Source organism: Juglans microcarpa x Juglans regia, chromosome 3D (assembly GCF_004785595.1).
Source record: "Juglans microcarpa x Juglans regia isolate MS1-56 chromosome 3D, Jm3101_v1.0, whole genome shotgun sequence".
Classification (NCBI taxonomy): Eukaryota; Viridiplantae; Streptophyta; class Magnoliopsida; order Fagales; family Juglandaceae; genus Juglans; species Juglans microcarpa x Juglans regia.
The window spans coordinates 14,667,857-14,692,790 of NC_054598.1; the positions used below are offsets into that span (position 1 = coordinate 14,667,857).

General features: G+C 34.4%; 2 long non-coding RNA genes across 3 annotated transcripts in view; one reads left to right on the forward strand and one right to left on the reverse strand.

Annotated features, from left to right (window-relative positions):
- Positions 1-23,888, forward strand: part of LOC121256280 — an 88,746-nt gene extending 64,858 nt beyond the window's left edge. The window contains exons 1-3 of one of the 2 annotated variants that reach the window (XR_005938956.1): positions 22,565-23,000; positions 23,488-23,775; positions 23,865-23,888. This is a non-coding gene — a long non-coding RNA (uncharacterized LOC121256280). Of the gene's footprint in view, positions 1-22,564; positions 23,001-23,487; positions 23,776-23,864 lie in introns of those variants that run through there. The other variant, XR_005938957.1, reaches the window with a different exon arrangement.
- LOC121256279 lies at positions 9,911-10,668 on the reverse strand. Its single transcript, XR_005938955.1, has 3 exons — positions 10,615-10,668; positions 10,423-10,512; positions 9,911-10,256 (listed from the first exon to the last, which is right to left on the reverse strand). It is a non-coding gene; the product is annotated as an uncharacterized LOC121256279 (long non-coding RNA).
- Positions 23,889-24,934: the final 1,046 nt, after the last annotated feature.

The window sequence follows — 24,934 nt, forward strand, 5'->3', positions numbered from 1 at the left end:
CATAAATTATGTTTTGTGATCTGACTCTATTATGTTCTAAAGATGTTCTGTACTCTGATATAATGTGATTTCTAAAAAACCTTTGGCATGACCTTCTGATTCTGTTCTAACTTTGATTCTGATTTTGATATGGTGATTCTGATTCTGTTTTGCTCTGATGTCTAGCCCTTTCATGGGATACAATAGTGACCTCTGGCCCTGTCACGGGATACAATAGTGATCTCTGGCCCTGTTACGGGAGATAATAGTGACCTCTGTCCATCCACGGGATATAATAGTGGTTTTCTGTTCTTAGTGCAATCGCTTTGTCAACATGGTGATTTATGTTCTGTTTGGCTTTCCGTAGGTTGCACAACCTTACCACGGGGGTTAAACATGGTCTCTATTCTGATATGATGCTCTGATATGATATGATAAGATAAAGATGTTCAGTCATGTTGTGCCAAAGGAGTCTTTGAATATGAAAAGTTGGTTTCTGAATATAAAATGTTTGAAAAGTCGCTCTGATTTTCTGATAATATGTATTTTTTAGATTTGCATATTGATACTGAAATGTTTTGTTTCTGCATTCTGAACTCTGTGAAAATGCTCATATTTACACACTAGTATATATCCTCTGCTTACTAAGTTGTTGATAGCTCACCCCTTATCTCCATATATTTTTCAGATGATTTTGAATAGTTCAACTAAGGATCAGGATTATGGAGCATCGGTAAGATGATTATTTAAGCATGGTGGATTACTCATAGAGGATTTCTGAGAATCGGCAGATTTTATTAAGAGATTTTTGTAGTATTCTGATGACTTTATATTTTTGGAGTCTGTAAATGTATTGAGGAATTGTGAGTTTTAAGTTACAGAGAGTAACTCTTCGATCCCTGCGAGACCCGGGCATTACAGTGCCTATGCATGCTGGTCATATTTTGTTGGGGAAGTCCTGGCAGTATGATAGGAAGGTGATCCATGATGGGTTAAGGAACATGTACAGTTTTGAAAATGATAGAAAAACAATCAAACTTGCTCCTTTAACTCCAACACAAATCCATTGGGACCAATTGAAGCTGGAAAGTGAGGTTGCTCAAAGAAGAAAGAGTGAAAATGAGTGTGATCAAAAAAGAAAAAGTGAAAAGGAGATTGAGCTAAAAAGCAATAGTGAAAGTGAGATTGAGCTAAAAAGTAAGAGTGAATGTGAGATTGAGAAAAAAGAAACAGTGAGGTCGAAAAGGAGAGAGAGAGAGAAAAATGAGAAAAAAAATGAGGGTGAGGTTGAGACCTCAAGAGAAAAAGAGAATGAGCTGAAAAATAATTGTCAGGTCGAAAGTTCAAAAAGAGATGAAGGAAAAGAGAGTGACATTAAAAAAAAAATAGTGAAAAGCAAAAAGAGAGTGAAAGGAAAAAAGAGAGTGAAAAGGAAAAAGAGTGTGGAGAGAAAAGAGAGAGTGAAGAAAGTGAGAGAAAAATAAAGAGAAAAGTGAGTTTTTATGCTAAGGCAAGTCTTCATACTAACGAACTTGACGTATCTTTGCCTAGTGTTGTTGTCCTTTTGTTGCAGGGATATGAGGTCGTGTTTCCTAGAGGTGTGTTTAGTGGATTGCCACCTATTAGGGAGATAGAGCACTACATTGATTTTGTGCTAGGTGTGACAATTCCTAACCGACCTTTCTTTGAAGAACATGAGTCCTTGACACACTTGAAGGGATAAGGTAAGTCGTTGACTGTAATACAAGCTAAGTGGGAGGACTGTATTGAGACTTTTTCTCATGAAATCAATTACACACAAGGTAAGGAAAATTTTGTAGTTGATGCTTTAGCAAGAAGGTATGTCCTTGTCTTCATTTTAAATGCAAAATTGCTGAGACTTTAATATGATAAGGAATTGCATGCTAATGATAATGACTTTGCTAGTGTGTATGGAACAAGTGAGAAAGCATCGTTTGGTAAGTTCTATAAACTAGATTGATACTTCTTTAGAGAGAATAGATTTTGTATGCCGACTAGTTTTATGTGTAAGTTGCTTGTGTGTGATAGATATGGTGGTTTGTTGGGTAACCTTGGTGTCAGGAAGACTTTTATTGTGTTGCATCAACATTTGTGGGAATATCATTTGCCATTCAATGACGTGTTGCATGAACGTTTGTGGAAGTATTATTTATCATTCATTGATGTGTTGTATGAACGCTTGTGGGAATATCATTTGCCATTCATTGACGTGTTGCATGAACATTTGTGGAAGCATCATTTTTCATTGATTAACGTGTTGCATGAACGTTTGTGGGAGTATTGCTTGCCATTCATTGAGTTTGCATATAATTGGAGTGTCCATTTTGCTACAAGAAAAACTTTAGGTGTGTTTCATGAATGTTTGTGGGAGTATCATTTGCCATACATTGACTCATTGCATGAACATTTGCGAGAGTATCATATACCTTTTATTGAGTTTGCATATAATTAGAGTGGTCATTTTGGTGTGAGAAAGACTTTAGTTGTGTTTTATGAGCATTTGTGGGAGTATTGTTTGTCATTCATTGAGTTTACAAATAATTGGAGTATTCATGCTACTACTCAATTTTCTCCTTTTGGAATTGTTTATAGACTTAACCCCTTTACTCCTTTACATTTAATGCCTTTACCAGTTGATGACAGGACTAGCTTGGATACACATTTTCAAATTCTTGAGAAAATTAATGAAAAGGCATATAAAGTGGATCTTTCTGGTAAGTATTATGTTTCTGTTATTTTTAATGTTACTAACATTTTTCCCATTGATCCAGGTGGAGATTCGATGTCGAATCCTTTTGAGGAGAGGGGGAATGATGGGCACCAAGATAGACCTAGTCTTAAAGATTCTTTACAAGTTCCAGGTGGGTCAATTACAAGGACGAGAGCCAAGAAGATCAAGGAGGCAATGCAAGGATTGGCACAATCCACTTGGGATAAAGCTAGCAAGACTCCAACACTCAAGACGGACTTGAAGAGTGAAGATCTAATTTTGACTCATTTGATAAGCTATGGAAGAGGGCAACGACAAGACTTAAAGGCTTTGGGCTCTTGAAGGGTTTCAACTTGTTTAATTCATTTAAATGGCTTATTTTATTAGTTTAGAATTATTGGGTTTAATTATGAGAAGGATTTAAGGAGGCTCTATTCAAGGGCATGTTGAGAAATTTATTATTTTGTTAAACTAGGGTTTTAAGAAGTATTGTAGCGAACTATGGTTTCAAAAGTACTGTAGTCGAGTTACTGTAGCGTCGTACTGTAGCCGTGGCACTATTCACTCAGGAGTATTTTTGGAAGTTGGGGTTTTATTTTGGTTAGGGTTTTAATTAGGTTTTGGTTTAAATACACTTTGTTGCCTCATTTTAAGAAATTTTATGAAATTTGATGAATTTATTCATTGTAAGTTGAGTTTATCTCCTCTTGTTCTTGATTGAACTTTTGAACTTATCAAAGGTAAAGACCAACCTTTGTGACGTTCCTCCTTGTAATCTGGGTTCTTGAGATGGGTTCTTCAACGGGTCTAGATTTTAATATAATATAGGTTCTTGAAACGAGTTCTCATTGGGTCTAGATTCTCCATCTATTGACTTGAATTTGGCTTTCTTGGAGAGTTTTGAAATTGATTGTGGGTTCAAGGGATTTCATTCTCACGGGTTCATATCAATTTATCAGTATTATATATAAAAAAAATACTAAAATATTTATCACTATTATATATAAATAAAAAATAAAATCACTATAATATTTATCACTATTATATATAAAAAAATCAAATCACTAAAATATTTATCACTATTATATATAAATAAAATCATGATTTCATCATCATCATCATTAGAAAAAAAAATCAATCATTGATGGGACCCACACATTTTTCAAGTAAACAACTCAACATATTTCATACATCCAAACAACTGAAAATACTCTCAATGGGACCCACAAACTCACACCAATATCTACTCACAACTATTCACAACACTTCTTGCTACCCAAACACAGCCTAGACAAGACAAGTCTCAGATCTAAGAGTTTGCAAATCTATGAAGATCATATGGTGCCATGCAAAACTATTTGATATTTATTAGTTTTTTCGGCATTGAGTTTTATGCATACCATACTTAAATTAGAAATCTTTTTCTTATTGAGGGATTTAATATCATACTACCACATTAATTTCACATGAAGTTTATAAGAGAAGTAGAATAGAAGAATGTTAAAAAATACAAATTGAAATCTTCTCAAAATTAAAGGAGGGACAAATTCAAGAATGGAACAAAAAAGTAGTTAAAATGTTTAATAAGTCATATAAAGAATGAAAAATGAAAAATGTAAGTCGGACAAGAGCACAAGGAAGAAGAAAGGTTATCTTTGACATAGTAATCTACCACTGTCATTTTGTAATGGAGAGAAAAAGAAAAAAACGATATTGTTACTAAATCATCTTTATGTGTGTATTTATGTGAACATTTATCAACATTTAAATATGTGAAGGAATGATATTATATGCATGGTAGGGATATTTGGAATTGGTGGAATTGGTAAGACAACTATTTCAAAAGAGGTCTATATCAGGATTTCTTATCAATTTGAAGGAAGTTATTTCTTGAAAAACATTAGAGAAACTTCAAAAGCAGGAGGTCTGATCTAGCTACAAAAGACACTTCTTTATGAGATTTTGGGAATAAGTTTGGAATGTCATGATACTGAAAAAGGCATCAATGTAATTAGGCATAGACTTTGCTTTAAAAGAGTTCTCCTAATTCTTGATGATATGGATGACTTGGTTCAACTAGAAAAATTGGTTGGAGCTCGTGATTAGTTTGGTTCAGGAAGTAGAATCATTATAACAACAAGAGATCAACATTTATTAAATATATCTAAAGTTAATTCAAAATATGAAGTAAAGAGATTGGACCAAAATGAAGCTCTTGAGCTCTTTAGTTGGCATGCTTTTGAGGAAGACAAACCTATTGAAGATTATGTGGAACTTTCGAAGCAAGTAATGCAACATGCTGAGGGCCTTCCACTAGTTTTAACAGTGCTAGGCTCAGATTTAAGGGGTCAGAATATAAATTATTGGAGAAGTACATTGGATAAGTATAAACGAATTCCTAGCAAATATTCAAAAAGTACTTTGTATAAGTTACAATGGATTGGATGATAATGAGAAGGAGATTTTCCTCAATATTGCCTTTTTTGTCAATGGACAATGCTTGGATCATGTCGTTAAAATATTAGACAGTTGTGGTTTCTCTCTGGAGAATGGTATCAAAAGGCTTATAGATAAATGTCTCATTACAATTACTATTTACAATATATTGTGGATGCACGACTTGCTACAAGACAAGGGCAGAGAAATTGTTCGAAAGGAATCACCCAAAGAACCAGACACACGTAATAGATTATGGTCTTATGAAGATATTCACCATGTACTAGAAGAAAATACAGTAAGTTCTTAGATTAAAAGCTCTTTCAATTGAACACTTTTTACTGGTGAAACTTACATGAAACGTGTTGAATTTATTTTCATAACAAATGGAAAAGAATTGCATATTAAATAAAATATCATATATGTGTCCATGGATAATGTGGTCTTACTTTATATTTCCAACCTAAAATAATGTATTTAACTAATTAGGGGAATTATTAAATCATCATACTTAAATGTCCTTCATCCAACGTCTTTAAAGATATATAATCATCCCTTTTCAAAGACAAGAAAGAGTTCTTTTAATCATGAGTATATTGGAATGAGGGTGGTTTTGAGACATTTGATTTTGGATCCACAAGTGGAGCTCAAACAAACAACAGGTCAGAAGCTCCATGCAAAATTTGTATATTTAGAACTTTTACAAATTATTAATCTATCCAAATACTCAATGTCAACATCAATGTCAATCGGGCCCAACATTAAATATTTGAAAAGTGCTGCAGTTATAAAAATAAACTCATAAACTAACTTAATTTCATATGATACGTTAGATCTATTTTATAATAAAAATAATTTTACAATCTAACGTTTAATATGAAAGTATTACTTCAAATGAAATTAAAAAATGATCTCTCTCTCCTCACACAGTGACACAGAATCAGAAATATGATTCGGGATTTTGGTCACGGTTTCGGACACTACAAATAAAGTTTTGTATCCATCTTTCAAAATTAGCTTGCATCTCTGTGCATTTTTTTTTTTTTTTTACATTACCCTGTTTTAGGCCCCCACCAACTTTGTGTACGATGGGCCATATAGGTTATACAAATTTATACTTTGCAATGAAATCTGATATTTAAGACCTAATTTAGGCTATGCCAATGAAACTTCCAGAACAAGTGGAGATCAAGGACTGAGGAGCCAAAGGTAGATTGGAAGCTTGAGCTGACTTGGTATCAAGCATGGATTTTGAACATTAAATAATTTATGGCCTTTTCACATTAAATAGCTTTGACTTGGTATCAAGCATGCATTAATTTGTTTCTTGGATGGTGATTTATAGTCAGATCAGCTGGAATTTAAAATTAAAATTTCATCTAAACACAGCTTGCATATATGTTGCAACCCATATAGATTATGTCTCGTTTGTTTTCATAATTATTTTCATCTCATTTAATTATTATAATTTTTTCAAATTCTTACACAAAATAAAATAAATAATTTAACTTTTTCAAATCTTAAAATTAAAATAATATTAAAAATATATATTTTAACAATATTTTATTCAATTTTTATCTCAACCTACTTCATCTCATCTTATCTATTAAAACAAACTAGGTTTAGAATATATTTTTTGTTATATATATATATATATATAATTAACCAATGCATTGATCTAAATAATGCATATTAATCGTAATTTTGGGACCACACCCTCCAAACTTTCATTTATTATTTATTAAATGAATTAGATTTCTTTAAGAATTTAAAGATTGATTATTAAAAATTTATTTTAATTTAAAAATATCACTGATTGAAATCCCCTATGCAGACTTAGAAACTACAAATCTTACATTGAATGAATTATTAGATTATGTTTTTAAATTCAAACTCTCTTCTTGAATGAACGACTAGATCAATTTCTTTGTATAGTAATTTTACTTAAAAATAAATAAATAAAAATTTTGTTTTTGTGTTTTTTAGCTAAATAGATTAACGGTACTAGTGGACCAATGGCTGCTTCTTTATGGGTTTTGACTTCTGATGGGGCGGCTTCCATTTTCTTATCAAAAAAAAAAAAAAAAAAGTGTGGGGGAATTAAATTGAGACGAAGAGTATCTGACGTCGTCGGGAAAATTGGTGAAGCCCAACTAGCCATGTGCATCGGTGTGTCCTATATAATTGGCACTTGATCTGTATATAATTGCACCTCTCTCGTCAACATTAATACCCATACAAAGAAGATGAGTTCTTCTAAGGCCTTACAAGCTGGATCTTCTTTCTCGCTCTGTTCCTCTTCTTCTTCTTCCATCCATCCATGGACTAAGGACGTATTCTTGAGTTTTCGAGGTGATGATGTTTGCCAAAATTTTATTTCTCATCTATACGCTGCTTTGCATTAAAGGGGAATCAACACTTACATAGATAACAATCTCGAAAAGGAGAGGAAATTTCGCCAGAACTTCTCAAAAAAAATTGATGAATCAATTGTTTCTATCATTGTACTCTCTAAGAACTATTCTGATTCCAGATGGTGTTTAGATGAGCTAATGAAGATCTTTGAGTATAAGGAAGATGTGAAACAAATTGTTTTACCCCTATTTTATGATGTAGATCCATCAGATGTACGACATCAAAAAAAAGTTTTGGAGAAGCATTCACTAGAGTTGAATATAAGTTCAAGGCTGATAAAGTAAAGCTTACAAAGTGGAAGGCAACTTTAGAAAAAGTAGCCAATTTGTCTGGATTCGTATTAGGGGAAAGGTATTTTTATGGGTAGTGATAGGGTTATTATCCACTTACTACTCATAGTTTATTTGAATTTTTTTTATTTTTTTATCATTTTCTTTTAAGTGTTTTTTTAACATCCTTAATCATTAGAAAAAATTAAAAAAATATATATAATTTTACTAACAATCACTTCTTTAACTATTAATTTTGACACTCTATAACTAATCATGTCTGTTTTCTCACATTGGGTTTGCACAATATATATATGGTTAATTTTCACACACAAGCACATGTATATAATCCACTTCAAAAATGGTGCTCATCTGGTTTTGCACCCACATATACATATATATATATATATATATATTTCAGTGTGTGTATATTAGACACAGAGAGGAGATTGCATATATATATATATATAGGACTAAATTAATCAACCATGCAATTATAGGTTCTACCACATGCTTGCAATTGAAGACTTTAATCGTTTACATTCTCCAAAAAACCAAGATTGTCAAATATCTCAGCTAGAGATTACTCTTTCATTCAACATTGTCCATAACTTTGTTTAGCAGTGATCTCATAATTTTGATCCATACTTGCTATTTCAACATGCCAGCAGTCCTACTATATATCTCTACATGTACATGTACATACCCCACGTACAGAGGAAAATTTAAACTTAAAGTTCTTTGGGGTCTTGGGATGCACATCCAAATCACCACTGCCCTTGGATGTAAAATATTGATCACCTATTCCAATATACAACAATGGCATAAAACTCATCTCAGAAAATGCAGCAATGGTTCAGATTTTAAGTTACTAAAATCACCTCTTCAATATTCCATGTACTTTCAATTTTCAAACAGAAACAAATTTTGTTGTTTATTGTGTGTTGGGCAGCCTAAAACACTCTACAAAATGACTGCTCCATTCTTGAGGAAAAGTGGATTAATTATAGCTGCATTGCCTCGTGGAGATGAGTGTGGTTTTAATATCAATTGTTCTGATAAGCAATTCATATATTTACTGATGCAGTATATATATGAATTGCTCTGATAAGCAGTATATATATTTTTTTATAAGTAAATAATAAGCAGTATATATATGATAAGCAATTGTTCAGATAAGCAATTCAATTGTTCTGATGCAGTATATATACTGTATGCATGTCAGAATACTCGATCCCAATGATTGAATGTCGTTTTTCATAAGCCTTTTTTAATGGAATTTGATGGATATTTATTTTGTTTACCTTACTCTTCACATGGCCATGTACTTCTTGGTAGTAGTACCATCTTGCCATGCAGAAACATCATTGCAATTTCCAACTTGCCTTTACAAGAACCCTGTTATGTATATATAACAACAGTAAGTTCATATATATATATGCCTTTCATACATAATTATTCCATCTATATTTCACCATATCCTGCTATTGCACTAGTCACCCTTTATGCCTTACAATAATACAATTCCTCAAATAAAAGCAGGTTTGTGTATGCCTAAAAACCTCTTCACAAGTCAGTAGGGTATAACTGAAATTTATTTGCTGCCCAATTTAGCTACCACCCATAGTATTAAGTACCATTTACTGTCAATATATGAGTCATTGCTTTTAGCATGCAGTACGTAAATATTGGTTTGTTCTAGTTAAACCTCCCGAAAACTACCCCAAGTAACGATTAAACTGGAAAACATTACAAACAAATTTTCTGTTTCAAGATGTTTTAAATAACAGGCAATATCCTGTTAATATCCAGCAAAGTCCCTTTGTACCAACCACATTAATAAAATCCGTTTGCATTGTTAAAACTGCAAATTGAGTAATCTATGGCAGTTTTAACAATGCAAACTACTTTAAATAGTACCATTTTAGCATTCTATCAACATGACAACACCCCCATGTAACAACAGTCACTTTAGATGGTAATCACCCCTTCATCAAAATTGCAGCAAAAATGTAGGTCAAAATACAAAATTAGTAACTACTGGCATGCAGAAATGTCGGCTAAGGAACTACAGTTTGAATCTTTCTCTTAGACTCTATCTCTATCTCCACTTTTCACATTCTCATGTTTACACGTTCCTCATAATCCCGCATATGCTCCCTCATCATCCTGAAACCACCTTCAATCTCTTCAACCCGATTTTGGTAATACTCAGCATTTTTCATATTTGCTTCATTCTCCTCAGCAACCCGTTCATAGTCCTCATTTGATACTCCACCCACTTTAGTAGATTCGGGCATAACAGAGTGGCCCAGCCCTCTGTTATACCCTGACCTATGTCTCAATACCTCCCTAAATATGGTTGCTACTGCTTCATCTGTGCGAGCGTCTGGGTCTTTGGCATTCATCAACTAAACCATCTGATTCTGTGGCCAAAACAACTTAAACCATTAACATAATACAACCATAAAGCTTGTCCACTAAGTTCCATACTTATGTGCTAACACTAGAAAGTGAACTTTTCATACACTAAACAGTTAATAAATATAATGAATCAACCAGCTACTTAGGAATAAACAAGGATCTACTCACATAATTATCTTCTGTAGTTGGTGTGATAAATCTCCCTTTTTTATTCGACCAATGCACATCTTTCTAGAAATCAATTAGATTCTTGTCCTTCTACATCAACATATAGGCATACCAACCACATTAGCATAGTTTGGCAAATAAAATTTAATTTCCATAAAAAGTAACAACCTGAACATCATATAATCTCAATACCTTTCTTTCCATTAGTACAACAAACGAAGTCCTTTCGCTTGTGTGGTTTACCCTTTGCTTTCGCCTATTTACTTTGTTTTGGTTGGACATTTTCTGCAATAAAATAGAAAATTTAACAGCTTTTCTCAACCATACGTCAATTGCCATCAACAACAATTAATGGAACTTATTTTATTGCTAAGGATATGGGGAATATTATAGATAACAGTATCCTTTTCTTATTTAAATAGCCATTGATATTACCTTTTGACATGTGAATTCTAGAAGAAAAACAGCCACACATGCTTACCTTGAAGTCATCACTCGCCTACCGATTACATAACCACTTCCATACTGGCTTCTCTACCAACGCACCTCCATTAGCTACTGTCTCCTCATGTGATGCATAACTCAAGTATTTTTTGTGTAGCTTGTAATGAAACGCGTTATATGCACGAGATAGCTGACTTGTGACTGTCCGACGATGATTTTTCTTGGTCCAATTCAAGACAAAGTCAGCCTATGATCAATGTCATTGTGTTAAAAAACCCATGGGCCATTAAATATACAGAAAACTAAATCAAATCTGGTTGTGTTAGAAACCCAATGCATGTACTCAAACTGATTTGATGCAACACATTGAATTAGTTTTATTGATTATGCAAGACATCATATGTGTTTTAGAAGCTTCAGTGCATTTTTAGATTAGCTTGTAACATTCAGATTCTGTTTTAAAATTCAATGCATTGTTAAAAGTTCAGTCCCCATGAATTTTGGGTTAACTGTCTTTCTAATGAGACACTGAATTTACTCATGCAAGTTGCAAGAATTATCAAGAAGCTAACATTGTACCATTAGTACTAACAACATAGGCAGATTTTGTTTTACAATCTAATATATATGTAGATTAGCTTGTAACATTCATAGTTTATGTTTTAAAATTCAGACATTGTTTATATTTCAATCCCCATTAAATTTTTCGCACATGAAAACTGCATATTTTGTTTGACAAGGTAATATATATTTAGCTTTTTAACTACTTATTCAACTAGTACGAAAAAATGTATATCAATAAGTTCAGTAAGTTGGATATCACCATACTCGAACACGTTCAATAAGTTCCTCTTTCTCCTTTTCATCCACGACACTCCAGCTAACATGCCTCATTTCAGCATAGTGCTTCACGAACCACGTCACTCTTGTTGTGTAGATTGTTCTGTTGTTGCATGATGGGCCTATCTTGCCATCTTTTATCTCAAGTGGTATCTTCCCATACTTTCTGATCCTCTCAAACTCTGTCCCCTTCACTACACCTCTACCACGTGTACTAGTGTTTTGTACTAATCCAGCAAAACATATAATGAGACCACCATGTATAAACCCTATCATAAGGTGTTTATCATGAATAGGAAATAGGATGTGTTCAAGATGGAAACTTACCCTCAACTATTGTATTAACCTCTGCAGGAGTACAGGGTGGAAAAGATGAAGGTACTTCATCTGGAGGTTGAGTGGAGCCATCTGAGTCCATGGCAGTTTCATCCCTCAAAGTCCAGGCTGCTGGTTCAAGCTGTGGGTATATAAATGTTGGAGGCAAAACCCGTGATCTCCCTGGTCCAGTAGCTATTCCTCGCCCTCTCCCTCTCTTTGATTGAATCATTATAACTGCATACACATAATTTGATTCCTCCAATAAGCTCATATAAACTCTTAATACTTAAGTTGTGAGGTTGAACAACAGTATACCATAATTTAACAACAATAAACGTTGCTAGAAATGTTGCTATTATAAACAACAATAAATGTTTACCATAGTTTAACAACAGCCTGGACTTTAATAATAAATGTTTACTATAGTATAAACGTTGCTGGAAATGCTATAAATGTTTATAGTTTAACAACAATAAACAACAGTATACCATAGCAAGCTATAACAACATCCTACTAGTATAAACGTTGCTGGAAATGTATTATCTGAAGTTGTAGAAAACCATTCAACCATAAAAAACCCTACCAAGTTGATGCTTTTGACAGGATGGTTAACCTTGAAAATATACACTCTTAGAGCTAATTTCTGATGGAGGAGCAAGAGGTATGAACCAGAAATATTATTCAGCAGTCAACTGGTGTGGCAAGAGGTTTGCAGCAGAAATATTCAGCAATCATGAACTGGTTCAGCAAGAGGCCGTATGCAACAGAAATATTCAGCATTACAAGTAAGAGGGCCTCTTTCTCCTAATGACTTTCACTACGTCAAATACAATGAAATTCCCGCCTAGCTTGAACCTTCTCCCGCGTAGGTGCAGTTGGTTCTATCTGGGAAAGCATGGTCGTGATGTACGTTACTGTGGGATCTAGTGGATCACTATACTGACCCCAATACTTGACAGCAGCATGGGCATTTGTACTAATTGGTGTAACAAGTCTAGAAATCCCTTGTTAGAGCCTTGTGGCAGAACACTTGGTAGTGGTGGGGAATACACGTGTATGCATGCCTTTTTGTAGTGGACATTACAATTAGCTAACTTTTGTAAGATATGTAGGCACAAAAGCAGTCATGTACTGGTACCATGCATCATTTGTCAAAGGTGCTAATTTGTATGGACTTGTTTCTTTTTTAAAACACGTGTAGCATGCATATATTCATGTATTAAATTAACATACCCATCAAACAAATCTTGTATAATCATATTAAATGACTATACACTAAAGTACTTCCTTTTTTTTCTTTTTCTTTTTCTTCTAATCAAAGGACTTCCTATTTACATCTGCAGTTCTACTGATATCTAAATAAAAGCCTATTAAATTCAATTGTATTGTATTTGAATTCAATATTCCTGAGTAATCATTTAGAATATTGGAAGAAAACTGGTAAGAAAAATGGGCAATAACTCAGGTTAATATTATGAAATCCAGTCATTATTATATATATATATTGCTTTTTTTTCCCACTCTAAGCAAGTTAATTTCCTAAATGCATGCCTTTACTATGCAGATCATGTGCACACAAAAAACACAGGCTGGGCCGAATTTATGCAAACATCTAATCTGGACACTAGTAGGTTAGAAAAGTAATATATTGCAAATACTAGTAGGTTATAACCTACTAGAAAATTAATGTTGGGTTTCATTATAAGAAGAAGGCCAAAAAAAAAAAAAAAGACACAGCAACTTAAAAGACAAACAACATTTAAACCCACGAGAGTACAAGGTGTATATATATATATATATATATATAAATGTTTAAGTTATATATATATACATGCTATATATATATATATATATGGCAGGATCAAAAAGCCGACTGATGACCCCATGGCACATCTGCTCATTATATATATTATTATATATAATATCAAGACATATTGAACCCACCTAGCAAGCCTTCTGTTTATAAAGAAGATTTCTAATTTTTACGTTGCTGCGAAAAACTTCAATTCATAATACGATATCTCATCTTCAACCTGATCTCAAGCAAGTGATGAGATCCCATTAAACCATAACAAATCAAATTACTATAGCTGCCAAAATAAACTTTAACATCATCATACATAATCTCATCTTCAATATCTTAACTTACTAGCCAAATCCAAATTTGTTGGGCCCCCAAATAAAATGAAAGCTGCGAATAAATTCAATTAATAATACATAGCTACAAAAGGTTGATCAACCTCTCCAGCAGTACACTTCAACCCCATTAAACCATTACAAATAAAATGAAAGCTGCCAATATAAACTTCTAAATCATCATACATAATCTCATCTTCAACATCTTAACTTATACTTCAACCCAAATTAAGAAGCTACAAATAAAATGAAATAACTTCTAAATGAATACATTCTCTCATCTTCAACCAATCAAGTGTTTGGGTTGAAAACAAGTTTTAAAACATCATGTCTTTCCAACTACTACCAGTTTGAACTTAGTGTTTTCTACAAAACCAATACCAAACCCAAAAACAACACATGCTGCTCATCCATATCGCTTGACACATCATGCTGCTCATCCATAGGCTTCTTTTGATTTACAAGGCATGTTTGAGCTCAAGGATCTTAGTCTTAGCTCAACAAAATATCCATCATCTCCACTGCAATACATATGCCAAGAATATATCAAGTTTACTATTCGGGTTAGTTAAAAATAGATTAAATAAAAGTTCGAATGGCCTGACCATGTTAAATGGCAATTAACAAATGCAATATAAAACAGGAAATCAGTTTTGGTAATGAGACCAATCCTATTGCTGTAATATAGGGTCCTTAAGAAAGTTAGCATTTGAATTTACAGTAGCCATGGACTGGAAGCCGTAGGTGATGTTCTAGCGTGTGTAATTCGAAGGAATTTATTGCTAAAATGCACAAATCATTTCTTTACTTAACTGTCTATGTGAGTCCTCATTAAGTAACTAAACTAAAATACACACGCATGTTAAGTTTTGATAAAATGACTGCATGCACCCCACTATATAATGTGGTAAATAAATAATAGAACCAGTTTGAAAAAAAAGAATAAAACTTGTAGAAATGGCAATGCTATGAGAGATACCACTTTTGCATGTTTGAGCTATTCCAACATCACAGGTAGCCTCAGTCAGCCTGTGAATATGCAGGTGAAAATATGATTAAGTAAGAAATGCAATTACATCATATATAACTCATAAGTAGGATGTTAAATGAATATAATAAAAAGTAAACAAAGGGTGGGTAAACTTATAGGATCAATGTGTACCATCGTCCGATGAAGTCCCACTATCCGTGACAAGATCTTCACTACTACCACTTTGGTAATCATCGTTTTCATCTAACTCATCATCAATGAAGTCTTCATCATCGGGAAGGGATATCGCGTCTTGGAAAAGTGTATCATCAGCAACATCGATTGGTTCTACATCAGTCCTATGCAATGGAGAACTAATGCCATTATCATCATTTTCAGGTTCTAGAACCACGTATGATGGTTCGTTCTCTTGAAAAGCAGCAAAATTCAGATTCTGCTCGTCATGTTTCTACTAGTCACCCTTTGCACAACGGACCAATTACCACGTTTACTATTATTGTCTTGAAGGTAAAACATTTGGGCTGCCTGACAAGCTAGGGCAAATGGCTCATCCTTATACCATTTTCGACAAGTGTTGACACTAGTTATGTGGTCCCCAACATGTATTCCTCTCTTTGCATCACCGACATCAAACCAGTCACATCTAAACAAATATACATGACGCCAACCCATGTATCGTAATTGCAATATGTCAATCAATACTCCGTAGAAATCGACTGACTTAGATTGGCATTCCCCTTGAACAACCACCCTACTATTTTGGGTGCAACGATGTTGACCACGAGACAATATGTGAAATCTGGTACCATTCATGATGCAAGTAGAAAATGAGCCAACCCATGGGTCTGGTCCACAAGCTAGTGCATAGATGTCATCAGAGACATCATCAAGATTTGATGAACGTAACTCTTGAATCTATTCAACACGTGTATGGAAAAGTATAGAATTACTATAGTTACCATAGTTGTGATAACTAATTACATGGGCATAGAGATAAAGCTAGGGAACTTACTCGTGTGCGAAACCAAGATTGAAATTCCCTTTGATGGCTACGGTTTGCTGTTTCTGGAGAAATTTCTTTCATCTTTACATAGTGCTCACTAGAAATCCATAAAAAGTAAAAGTAAACTGGTGTTAATAAATGTTTAGGTTCAACAATATTTATAATTTGTATGTAATAGAAAAAACGAAAGACTTACTCTAGGTACTGACTGATCTCTGCACAATTATTTAGCACATACTACCTTGCATTTGCAAATAGATCCGACTCCAATCGAATGGAGGTAGGGGAGCTGCACGGACGTATTTTTTGAGAGAAAATAGGGAAGTGACCAGATTCTGTGTCCTTATCTATATTCTTGTTTCATTCCTCCCGATTATGTATCGTCTCAATATCATGGATATACAAGGAACAAAAGGTCAAGCATTCAACATGAACATAAGCTTCAACAATTGAGCCTTCCGGGCGAGCCTTGTTTCTGACATATCTCTTGAATTTTCCCAAATAACGTTCAAAGGGATACATCCACCTATATTGAACTGGCCTAGCAAGGAAAGCCTCGCGGGGTAAATGAATGGTAAGATGTACCATTATATCAAAGAAGGCAGGTGGGAAAATCATTTCAAGCTTACAGAGGATGATTGCAATGTTGGCTTGTAGTTGCTTCAATACTTCCAAAGTCAACGTTCGTGCACACAAAACCTTGAAGAAGGAACTAAACTCGGTCAATGCAAGCCGTATATCAGGTCGCAAAAACCCGCCAATCGCAACTGGAAGTAAGCTTTGCATGAACACGTGACAGTCATGACTTTTCATTCCTGATATCTTTCCATCACCAACTGAAACACATCTAGAAATGTTCGAGGCAAAACCATCTGGAAATTTAACAGCTGCAAGCTATTCACAGAAACGTCTCCTTTGGTGTTTGTCTAATTTGTACGACCCAAGCAACACGGAGTACCCACTAGCTGAAGGTTGTAGATGTAATTCTTTTCTTAAACCAAGCTCCATCAAGTCCTTACGTGCATTAACAGTGTCTTTGGTTTTTCCTTCAATATCCATCAATGTCCCTAAAACATTTTCGCAAATGTTTTTTTCAATGTGCATGACATCGAGATTATATCGTAAAGGCAACGTCGACCAGTATGGTAAATGGAAGAATATACTTTGTTTAGTCCAATTAAATTCATCTGGTCTGCGTTTTCTCTTTCTCAAACCTTTGCCAAATTCAACATTACCAACTTGCAGTAGTTGATGGAGTACATCATGTCCATTGAGTTCTGGAGGAGGCAACCGAGGATCAAAACTTCCATTGAATGCAGCTTTTTTCTTTCTCCAAGTGTGGCCAGATGGCAAGAAGCGGCAATGACCCATGTAACAATATTTTTTCCCATGTTTCAACCACATGGAATCTGTATTCTCATCATAATGGGCAAGCCAACTTTCCCTTTGTGCTCCACCTTGAAAGATTGGCATATGCAGGAAAATCGTTAATAGTCCACAATAGTGCAGCATGTAATCGAAACTGTCCCGACGTTGATGCATCATAGGTATCAACACCGTCCTCCCATAACTCTTTTAGTTCATTGACTAAAGGTTGTAAATAAACATCGATGTCATTTCCTGGTGCCTTTGGTCCAGGAATGAGCAATGATAGCATTAAGTATGGATCTTTAATACATAACCAAGGGGGCAAGTTGTATGGCATGAGTATCACTGGCCATATGCTATAAGGTTTAGCCATATTATTGTACGGGTTGAACCCATCACTAGCTAGCCCCAGTCTGACATTGCGAGCATCCTGTGCAAACCAACTGTGGTCTTTATCAAATTGTCTCCACATCTTTGAATTAGTTGGATGTCTTAAAGTACTATGGTCATCAACTCGTTGTTCTTTATGCCATTTCATCTCTTTTGCTATATTCTTCGACATAAATAGCCTTTGTAGCCTCGGGATTAGAGGAAAGTGACGCAAAACCTTTTGGGGAATCTTCCCCTTTTTCCCACTCGTTGACACCCACCTTGACTCATTGCATTTAGAACAAACTTCTTTGTATGCATCGTGTTTCCAAAATAGCATGCAGTCATTTGGGCAGGCATGCATCTTCACATAACTAAAACCCAAACAACGCTCTAAGCCTCGAGCCTCGTGGTATGAGTTAGGTATTTCAATATCTGGAAACGCTGCCTTTAACAATTGTAACACCATATTAAATGACTTGATAGTCCACCCACCAATAGTTTTTATGTGAAGCAGCTTGACTATAAATGAGAGCTTAGAGAACTTCTCGCAACTTGGATAAAGTGGACGTCTTGCATCCTCAAATAATTGGTCAAAAGTTTTCGATTGCTCTTCACTAACGGTTGGCGGGGAAGTACTACCATGTTCATGTTCCCCAAATGCATGGTCCATGAATGTTGCAACCTGCGTGTCCTCTATCATCTCATCCATATCATCAACAAAATCACCACTTTCATTATGTGTATCTTCACCACTATTTGCCGAATTATATATCGGGCTTTCACCCTCCACATGAAATATCCAACGTGTATAACTTGGATCAATACCAGTCATGAAGAGATGATCTTCGAGTTCATTGATCGGTAGGAATATGTTATTACGGCATCTCCGACATGGATATCTGAAGGTACTACTTCCAGGTGCATGGGCTTTTGCCATAGTGAGGAGTTTATTAATCCCTTCACTATATTCAGGTGATGTAAACCTGTTTGGCACATGCATCCAATTCTTGTCCATTTGATCCTTATGTTATAATACGTCATCAATGAAACCTTAAACAATGAAATAATTAAGAAATTCAGAGGGAAAACTACTGCTATTTGACACCAAGTTGTCAGAATAAAAAATGGTATCAAGGACCCGTCCAGAAAACTACATAAGCGTAAGATAAATGGTAACTGTCTTTGACAGACAAAGTTACATATCCATTTTAAAAAAATGTTGGTATCATATGCATTCTACATGAAAAACATTGCTATTACTCAATACCATTGCCGAATGTTGTACGATGATTTGGCCAAGAAATTAATTTACGTTCTTGTGGACTTTAATTTATGCATGGAGTTTGGTCGTAATAGAACTGTGCACTACTGCAGTTTGCACACATGAAAACTGCATTTATTGTTAAATAGGGAAACAGAGTATAATTGGCCGAAAAAAGCTCTTAATTATACAGAAAACTATTTGTACAAGGAACAACATGACATTGCGCAAAGAACCATAAATTTCTGGCAATATGGAGAATATTTTATGTTTCGGATATTTTCAGTTCATTGTTTTGGTGGTATAAGTAATGGTAAGCAGAAAATTCTGCTTATGGCCGGTCCAAAATTTTGTACTTCTGGCAGTAGACTTTAAGAAAGTTAGAGTCTGTTCTTGGAGTAGATTAATACTTTATAACTATATATATCTAATAGAGGATTAAGCAGTAGATTCAAATATGCTATTCACCTTAAATTGATTTTCAAAGTGACATCCTATTATGTCCAATAGCTTTGAATTTAGGTACAGGCCTAAGTTCAAATGAAATAACAACTATATATATATATATATCTAATAGAGGATTAAGCAATACAGCTAACTTTAACCCATTCAACAACTATGAAATGGAAGATTAAACAACGACAGAAACACAATATCTTTCTTTGGAAAATACTATATAAAATACTCCGTTGTCAACTTAGTTGTTTACGGAAACGGAAATCAAATTTACAAGAAGGGCTCTAGATTTTGGCATATTTATTATATTTTCGGCCAATGAGAAAACTCATTATAACAATAATGAGTAAAACACTGAGATCATTCCTCCTTTGCAAAAAAACAAAATTAGTATAAAATGATTTGAACAGTTATTTTGAGGACTTTAATTAAGGAAAGGTTGTTCTGATAAGAAATAAAAAATTACTTTAAGAATTTTGTTCTAAGAAAACCAAAGGTCGCGTGTTTGGCCTTGCCTCAGAAACAATGTTTTCCAATGCATGTCGATATTTTCTTGAAAAGGAAGAATGTCCCAAGTGTTTGAAGACAATCAATTTACCAGAAATTAATGGCACTATCATTCAGATTTTCTACACATAGACAGTAAACATCTAAAGAATCTCAATATTTGCATCCCAACTTGTTTCATGGCGACAAAACCTCTTATTCAAAATTAGCAGGTACTTTATAATTTGGGTCAGTTTTTATATATTGAATTTCTTCTCTAGTACATGTAGGTACAAATATATTGGACAGCAATTGAGATTTAGCAAATTCAGTCTATACCTTTACTCTAATTTCGTAGAGAATCAAAAAGATATCAATTAGTATTGTTCAATTGTAGTCTAATCTGACTTCATCACAGTATTCGATCCATACCTATTTCTTGCTATATATATGCTATTTTCTACCCGATATAGAGTACATTTTGCGTAGTTGAAGAAGAGAGCTTACCGCAAGAGGTGGCCAGCGCTCTGAAATGCTGGGCTAGTACGGCGACACGGAGGAAGCTAGCGCAGAGAGAGCCAACGACAACACTAATTAGTGAGATAAGGGGAGGGAGAGAGCTGGGACAGACGAGGAAAGGCGACGGTGGAAAAAATGAGAGACAGACGAGGAGCTTACCGGGGACGACGTGACGGCATGGCAGCAGGATTACAGTCACAGTAGCGGCGGCAACAATTTGTTCAAGAAAGAGATCTAGAGAGAATCGGGGCACCCAAGCGCAACCGTGCCAAAACGCGCGTATTAAGTCTGTCAAAAACAGTATATTATATATAGAAAAAGTTATAACGGCGATTTGTAGGTCGATGGTACAATTCTTTGCGCGAAATCATTTTTACCAGGGTGTTTTAACGGCGACTAATACCTACTGCAACAAAATCCAAACCTCGTGCAAGATTAGTTAAGTCGAGAAAAACAGATGATTTGTTGCGGCGAGCTGATGGGTGGACAAATGTTTACGCTGCAATAAACTATTTGCCACGGTTATAATCGACAACATCACACGATTGTAACTTGGAGACAATTGCGCTGAGACTGACTCGTAGCAAAAAGAAAAAAAAAAAATAAAAACCCACGATTCTAAAAACCGTTACATTTTTAGACGGTATTTGCTACTGGCCTATTTGCTGCGACCATTATTCGCCGCAAAAGAACGCAGGTTGACTGCGATCCCGCAAGTCGACGTGTAGAATATAAATCAAAGGTATAATCAATTAATTTACCGACTGATGACCATCGCCGAGAAAAAAATCGCAGCAAAAGAACTACATTGTTGTAGTGTGATAATCCTATCCTTATCCTATTTTTATTGGGCTGTTTTTATATATATATATATGTTTATATCTGATGTTCAAGAGAAGTTTATGGGGAAAAGTTTTACAAATCTAGGATATGAGAGTATGCAAATTGATGAAGATACGGTGCCATGCAAAACTATTTTATATTTATGTCTTTTCGGCATTGAATTTTATGCATACTATACTTAAATTAGAAATATTTTCTTACTGAGGGATTTAATATGGTATTACCACATTAATTTCACATAAAGTTTATAGGAAAAAGAGAACTGAAGAACATGAAAAAATACGAACCGGAATCTTCTCTCCGTTTTTTTTTTTCTTTTGCCCACGTATAATTAAGAAAAAAGTTGGGAATTGTTTATTTTTGGGTTCTATAAAGAATAAGCAAAGATTTTAAACATCAAGTTGTTTAGAGATATAAAGACTGAAAGATATTCTTAGTTTTAAGTTTCAGAATTAAGGGAGGGACAAATTCAACAAGAAAAAAGTTAAAATATTTAATAATTCATATAATGAATGAAGAATGTACTAGTCTGAAACGACCATAAGGAAGAATAAAGCATATCTTTGACAGGTTGACATGGTAATCTACCAATGATATTTTGTAATGGAGAAAAAAAGGAAAAAAAATATTGTAGCTAAGACAACTATTTCAAAAGATATCTATAATAGGATTTCTCATAAATTTGAAGGAAGTTGTTTCTTGAAAAACATTAGAGAAACTTCAAAACAAGAAAAATGTTTGATTCAGTTACAAAATACACTTCTATATGAGATCTTGGGAGAAAATTTGGATGTTCGTGATTTTGACAGAGACATCAATGTGATTAGCCCTAGACTTCACTCTAAAAGGGTTCTCCTAATTCTAGATGATGTGGATGAGTTGAAACAACTAGAAACATTAGCTGGAGATCGTAAATGGTTTGGTCTAGGAAGTAGAATCATCGTAACAACAAGAGATCAACATTTATTAAATATCTCTAAAGTTGATTCAAAATACGAGTTGAAGATTTTGGCAAACAATGAAGCTCATAAGCTCTTTCGCTTACATGCTTTCGAGATGAACGACTTGATGATTATGCAAAAGTCATTGAACAAGTCATGCAATATGCTCAAGGTCTTCCACTAGCTTTAACAGTGTTGGGTTCAAATCTAAAAGATAAATCCATTCGTGAATGGGAAAGTGCATTGGATGAATATAAACAAATACACGATAAAAATATTCAGAGTGTACTTCAAGTAAGTTATGATGGACTAGAAGAACATGAGAAGGACATGTTTCTTGATATTGCATATTTCTTCGAAGGAGAACCTTTGGCTGATGTCATGAAAATATTTGAGAGTTGTCATTTCCATCCTAGTTATGGTATTCCGAAGCTTATAGACAAGTGTCTCATCACTAATAATTGTTTGAATGAGATTTGGATGCACGACTTGCTACAAGACATGGGCAGAGAAATTATCCAAAAGGAATCCAAAGAACCAGGCGCACATAGTAGATTATGGTTTCATAAAGATATTCGCCATATACTAGAGGAAAATACAGTAAGTTCTTAGATTAAAGCTCTTTCAATTGAACACATTTTACTGGTGAAACTTACATAAAAAGTGTCGAATTTATTTTCATAACAAATGGTAAAGAACTACATATTAAATAAAATATCATATATGTATCGATAGATAATGTGATCTTCTTTACATTTCCAACTTAAAGTAATATATTTAACTAATCAGGGCAATCATTAAATCATCATACTTAAATGTCCTTCATCCAATGTCTTTAAAGATATATAATCATCCCTTTTCAAAGACAAGAATGAGTTTTTTTAATCATGAGTATATTGCCTTCTCTTATATGAATGAATAGTTAATAATGACAAGTAAATTTGAAAAAAGAGAAATTTGAAGGTGATTAAATACTTTTGGATAATAATGGATGTTATAGTTTTGATATTATAATTTTAATAAGTGCTTATAAACAAATATTTTAACGATCTGACATTACTGGCAAATTTATGAATTGTCTCGTTAGGGAACAAACAATGTTGAGGGGATAGAAGTGATTCTGCCTGAGGGCAATGATCATGACATGATACACTTGAGTCCCAAATCATTTGCAAAGATGAAAAGACTTAGATTTTTTAAAAGCCATGGTGCATACTTTTCTAGAAGATCACTTGATTATCTTTCTAATGAATTAAGAGTGCTTGATTGGTCAAACTGACCTTTACAATCTTTGCCATCCAATTTCAGTGGAGAGAAGCTCTTTGATTTCAAACTATATAGAGGCCGCATCTAGGAGATTAGCGGGCAATTTAAGGTATAATTTTTACTTTCAATATTTCCTTCTTTAAACTCATGATGTAAACTTCCTCAGGGTTAATATACATATTTGTTATTTTTCAACAGAACTTGACGAGAATGAAATTGTTTAAGTGTAAGTGAAAATTTAGTCGAAGTTCATGATTCTATTGGATTCCTAGATAAGCTTGCTTGTTTGTGTCTTTATCAATGCTCCAACATGAAGAGTTTTCCAAAACGTCTCAAGTTGAGATCTCTAGAAGTCCTTATATATTAAGTCGTGAGTAATCATGCACATGGGGTGTTCGACAAAAGATGTAAAAGAATTCCTCTGTTTGTATTACTGAAAGGTTATGTATAAACAAGTCTGTACAGTGCGTATATATAGGAAAAATTGCAGCTATTATTTCATGGCTCTTGGATCTTTTGCCACCTATCCCTCTAGTTTGTTTTCCTTGTAATTAGAATATGCCTTATTGCTCTGCTGTATTCTTGTAGACTTTTACGAGATGGTTGTGGTCCTGCTACGAGTCCTAGTGCTGTCTACTTCTGGTGGATGAGTCCTAGCGTTGCCTTCTTCCTCTTGTGGTGCAACAGATTCTTTTGATACTTCACTTTCCTTAACAGGTTGGAAGGCCCGGAGATTGGCGGCTGTAGTGCTGGCTGGCGATGGCACAATAGTAAAATTGGGCAATAGAGCTTGACCTAAAAAGAGAGAGAGAGAGCGAGAAAGAGAGAGACGTTGGGGCTGGGTAGGGCTTGGGCGAAGAAATCACAGAGGGAGAGGGAGAGAGAGAGAGAGAGAGAGAGAGAGAAGAGAGAGAGAGAGAGCAATTGCGGAGGTTGAGAAAATTTGTGAGAGTGGGGCAGACATAGATAGAAAATGGTTAGAAAATGTCTAAGAAATGAACAGTTTTTTTGAGAGAGAGAATTTTGAAATAGGGTTCTAAGATTTTTCTATTCGCCTGCTGGTCTATTTATAGATGACTAAATAATGCGAACGGTTTCGCTGAATTTGGTTCCGAATAGATATATATTGCATTTGTTACCAAATCCCACGAAGGTTGGACTTGGTCCGATGGTTACTATGCGCCTCCACCAACCGCATGGGCCTTATAAACCCTATCTTTCTAAAATATTTGATAACTTCCAAAATAAGTTTCAAAAATAATACTAGT